The following is a 6000-nucleotide window of genomic DNA, read 5'->3' on the forward strand; positions in this document are numbered from 1 at the left end:
CAGTAAACAAAGTTTTCATTGTGCTGAAAGGGGTCAGTGGCAGAAGTTGACCGATCTCTGTTTACTTAGGGTCATTAATTCTTATCAGAGCAAGAGAGGAATCCAGAACCAAAGTGTGCCTAGATCTGTACATAGTAGTTGATAAATGTGTTGAGTACAATACCATCTGTCCATTAGATGTACTTGCAAGAGGTCATTGTTTTAACCCCTTCATTGTGTGATGTGGCAGTTTTATGTTCTTCCTTCCCACTGTTGATTTCATTCAGCATAAGGAGCCCCTCATAACTAAAAGGGTTTAAAACAATCTCCATTAGTTCCTTCGCTACCAAAATCTCACCTCCTCAGTTGATTAAATCAGGTAGTGGTTGTTAGCATAAAATAGATGATTTATAATCCCTTAGTCCAAGAGGCTTCCTAAGTAGAACAAAAGTATTTGAGGTTCTAGGCCTTATGAATCGTATAAGCTATATAAATTTGACCGGGGGTAGTATGAGTTAAATACAGAGGTATAATTGAGAATGCAGCAGAAGTAAAGTAGACATCATTATATTGAAGGGGTTCAGTATTGTCTGATGAAGGCTTAGTATTATTAGAATTGGGTCAGAAATTGTACTATGCCCTTTATATTATGTCTGTCTGTCTGACCAAGCACCAATCCCAGAATTTATTCAGGGTGGCTGGGAACAGAAAAAACTGACATCATACACAATTCAAATCTGTCACCACCCTTGTACTTTCTCATTCTGTCCATGATTATCACTACTCAGACAACTCCCTCTTGCCATTCCAAACCTATCACCACTTATATTATCCCTCCCTATATTATCCCTCCCTTTACCCATAACTTCTCCATCACCTTCAGATTTCCTTCCTGATTTCATGATCACCACCAATATAAACAGTATGTTCTGTCTCGACATCTGTCACTACTCACATCTACTTGTTCCTATTTCAGGCCTCTCATCACTTATAATAATCCTTCTTGCTGTTTCAAGTCAGTCACCTTCCTTGTACTTGAAAAATGTCTTTCACCACTGTTAGTTCCTACTAATGAAACCTTGTATACAATATCTACTCCTCTAGCAAATCCACACCATCTCAGTCATTACAGTACTCATAACTACTTTCTTTGCTCCCTGCTTCTCTTATCATCACTGTTATCTATCCATCCTGCCACTCCAAGCATCTTGGTACTCTCTCTTTCTGTGCAAACTTCCATTACTTAACTTCTTTATCAACACATATACTCGTGCCACACCATCTCTCATATCACATGTAACTAATATCTCCCTCTGTTCCAGATTCTCAGTCACTACTGTATACTCTCTCATACCAGTCCAGATCTCCCTGTCACGACCTAATGCTTGCAACTACTGAACTGGTATCCCACTCAGGCCCTCAAAGCTGTCTTCCCTTACACTATCATTCCTGCAGTTATATGCATATCATCACCATCATCATTACCCTTCCGTGTATTTTTCCCACCGAGAATAAATTTTCTGTACATTATCAGAGATTCTGCAATGTTGTAACAAGGTCCTAGTCAGCTTGAGCCTTGGGTAATACTGATTTGATCTCTGTATGAGAGAATAATAGAGAAGTTAACACAAGGAACAAAGCAAAACCAGACATAACCTAAAAGATGCCAAACAGTTTAGTTTTTTGTTTACTGGTTCACACACCTGTCTTATCTGTTAATGTCATTCCAGTGTCCATCTGCACTTGCAACAAAATATCAACATAATGCACAAGTAGGACACCAAAACAAGATACTACCTGTATTATGCTGCTGCTGTTTTTTTTTTTTTTTTTTTTTTTTTTTTTCCGTCTATCATTAATTTCCTTCCAGTTTCCAACAATAACTGTACAGAATTTCCACCACATAAACAGTGGAGAGAGAGATGTACCAGTAACCATAGTCCTAGTGCTTTCATTTACCTGCATTTTTCTTTTCAGCTTGCCTTGTTTCAACTCCCACTAACCTGTCAATTGTAAGAGAACACCAGTGTAACATACCAACAAACAAGATACTGTACTGTAAAACTAAGCACCTAATGAAAGGGGAGGGTAGAATCCGGAAATAGGAGTTGGAATACGTAAAATCAAGAATATAAACAGCACTGAAAACAGTGACTCCATACACTTTTAGTAAGGTACAAGTATTTCTCCTTCATTGAACTTTTTTCTTCCCTATTAATCTCATGTCATATGTGTTCACTAAAATTTCTCTTAACTTAAACTCTATTCGTTTGTCGCTTTTGTTACTAAACTCATTTCAGTTCCTTTCCTTCACCTTCCTCATGACATTAAACTCCCTTTAGTTAGTTTACTCTGTCTCATCCCCCATCCACCCCTTTGCAGTTCCATTCATCTACCTTTCTCATGTTTTATTTTACCATTTCAGTAAGTTTATTCTCTCTCTCTTCACCATTTACCTCTTCACTCTAATGATGTATTAGTCTGATTTATTCTTGCTACCCCCAGATGATTTTGTTAAATTTACGAATATACCTCTTGTAATGAAGAGACTAATGAAAATTATGTCTAATCCTTCCAGTTCGAAAACAAACTCATAAACAGAAGAAAATCATATGGAGAGAGTAACAGTCAAATATAAAAGACATCCTGAGGCTGAAGGAATTAAATTCCCACCAACCCCATCCTATTTCCCCCCACTACCACCACAAAAAAAATAAATCACCATCTGCCAATCACTGCCCCCCCCCCTCCCCCCATGTGCTGTCAAGGGATCCTGCTGGCAAATAAGAGGACAGCCATCATGAAAAAATTCTTACCCATTTAATTTAAGAACACTACTAATTCAGCCTGTATCCTTCCTGAAGTTACAAAAATGTAATATTTTACTTCATGCTGTTTTATTATCCCGATAATGTAAGTACTTGTGGTAGGTGGGGGCGCTCACCATCCACTCACTCAATGTAGTGCTGCACTCGGGTGTCTGCCCTGTCCTCTCCTCCATCCTTCTTTCTTTCCATCTTCTTTTATCTTTCTTTCCTTCATTCTTTCCTCGTCCTTCTGTCTATGGGTGACTTTACACTCCCTCTTCTGTCTTTCATTCCTTCATTCTTTCCACTTCCTTCTGCCTGTGGGTGACTCTACACTGAGTGACAAGCCAAATGGTTTCCTCTACACCAGGAAACCATTTACTATGCTGGGTGGTAACCATATAACCAAATTTTGGTGCCTGGTGGTTTAAGTGGGTAATTATTGTGCTCCAGTCGGATTGAGCCAGTGAAGATTTATATCCAAGGGGTGGTTGGGGTTTATTGCTCATGTATTGCCACTCAGGGACGAGAGGTTGGTCACTCAAATGTTAGGACCAACTGCCTAGCCCCGGGCACCTACGCTCCGCATGGGTCACTGTAGGATTGGATGATGGATGGATGTAAGTACTGTACTGTTGTTAATAAAACTGATGGAACCGTAGATATGTACTTGATATTACTGTATATACAAATCTTCAGATGTATACTGTAATAGATATAACTAATATCCTGCATATTTTTTTTAGGTAAAAATGCTTTTCGTTAGTGGTAGGTGGAGACGCTCACCATCCACTCTCTAGATATGGTGCTGCTCATGGGTGGCTGCCCTTCCTTCCTCTTTTGTCCTTTCCTTTTCCTTCTGTTTACGGGCGACTCTACATTGAGTGACAAGCCAAATGGTTTCTTGTACACCAGGAAACCATTTACTACCGTGGGTGGTAACCATTTAACCAAATAAAGCCTGTTAGTTTATATTCATGGGGTGGTAGGGGTTCATTGCTCACGTAATGCCACTCAGGCATGAATGAGGCCGGTTGCTCTCATCGTAAATGTCAGGACCAATTTGCCTAGCCCCGGCTTCCTACGCTTCTCATGGGGCACGAGCAGCTTCGTGCACGAAGTAAATGAAACTTAACATTACTGAATCATTCTAACTAAATGCGTTGTTTTCTCCATGACCAGATTTATCTCGTGATAATATTTTACCCAAATTGTACAATACAATAATTTATTTACAAAGGTGTGCTGTCGTGGGCGGGAATATTTAAACCCGAAATCCACGACATACTCCCTCGCCCACAATACTGTATATACAATATTTACAATTTTCCCGTCCCAATCAGGGTACGCCATAGTTGGGAGGAACCTAAGGCGGTCCGACGTGATGTCCTCAACGGGGCATCACATCGGTCATTTATGGGTGTAGGGAGGTGTTGGGTAGCGCCGGTTTGGCTGTCATCTTTCCCTTCTATGTCAATTTCTAAGGGATACAGCTTAACCACTGGTCTCGTGGTCAAACCGGCGCTTGTCCTTAGCTGTACTACCCTACATTCTTGATCGGGACCATGTAACAATTTGGTAACCCAACCTAGTCGCCAGAGAAGTCGAGGTCCATCGTCGTGTATCAGCACGACATCCCCAACTTGAGGTGCTGCCTTCCCTTTCTTGTATGTCAATTGACGGTGTTGCTCCCTGAGAGATATTAGGTAGTCAGTGGTCCATCTCCTCCACAGATCTCGTGAAATCTTTGTCACGTACAGGAGACGTCTGTTTATTCCCGAATTAGTCCGCCAGGTGATGTCCGTGAGATCATCATCCCTGACTTCCCGTTTCGGGAACTGGCTACGCCTCCCATTAATAAGTTGTGAAGGAGTAATAGGGAGTGGCTCTTCAAGGTCACCGTATGTATATCCAAGTGGACGGTCATTGACTGTGGCCTCAAGTTCCAATAATATGGTATCCAGTTCTTCACGGGTTACTAAAGCTCGACCCAATACCTTTCTCAGGCCAGCCTTTAGGATACCTATCACTCTCCCAGATGGCACCGAACCATGGCGCCCTGGCCGGTATGAACCGCCACTCACAATTTAACTTTACCAATTCAGTTTGTAACCTTGGATCATTTTTTAACTCCCTCAGCACACTGGCTCCACTTATAAATGCAATGGCATTATCACTAATTATGAGTTCAGGGAAGCCTCTCCTGCTACAGAACCGACGGAAGGCATGAATGAAGGACTCACAAGAGAGGTTTGACACCGTCTCAATGTGCATAGCCCTAGTAACTGCACAGGTAAACAAGACTACATATAATTTTCCTACGATACCCTTTTCTTTAATGGGTAGAGCACCTGTGTAGTCTATTCCTGTTATTTGGAATGGGTTCACTTCCTGAACCCTAAAGTAGGGTAATGGCAGAGCCTGTACAGCACTATATGGGGCACCTTGTAACCTTTTACATGTTATACATTTTCTTAAAACCTTCATTACAACTTGTCTGATCCTAGGAATCCAAAATCTTTGTCTTATGTAACTTACAACATAACTTACTCCACTATGACTACACACCTTGTGGCAGTATTCAGAAAGGAGAGCCGCTAACTTATGTTTACTAGGTATTAGGATAAGGTACTTAGCCTCCTCCTTTAAATCCGACAACTGTAACCTACCTTTACAACGCAACAGCCCACCTTCCATATAGAGGCCTAACTGTTTCATAGCATTACTTGGTGTGCCCTTTCCAGTAGATAAATAATGGTAATCCTCAGGGTACTCTTCCATTTGAGCTAACTTAATCATTACTAATGCTGCTGTCCTTATTTCCGGCACCGTCAAATAAGCCGGCATTGCCTCATGTGTTCTTTGTCTCATATCTTTCAATATCTTGATAAATCTCAATACCCACGCCATCACATGCCTTGTCTTCACATAAGAACCATATCTGTCCCAATTCAATATGGCAGGAAGGGTTACCGATACTGGCAATGACAGGGTCTCTTCGAGGAGACAACCCACGAACTTCCTCAAATGGACCATTTTCTGGCCATATTATTTGGTGAGGTAGCCATGTGGGCCCTCCTCACCACAAAGAAGAACTTAAGGACGCATGTGACTTCCCTCTGGAAACCATATCACTGGGGTTGTCCTTTGTAGACACATAACGAAATTCAGCATCAGGGACTAATGCCTTTATTTCGTAAATTCTGTTCTGAAC

This window comes from Coenobita brevimanus, chromosome 60 (assembly GCF_032717465.1).
Source record: "Coenobita brevimanus isolate Jiangsu-jjx chromosome 60, ASM3271746v2, whole genome shotgun sequence".
Taxonomy (NCBI): Eukaryota; Metazoa; Arthropoda; class Malacostraca; order Decapoda; family Coenobitidae; genus Coenobita; species Coenobita brevimanus.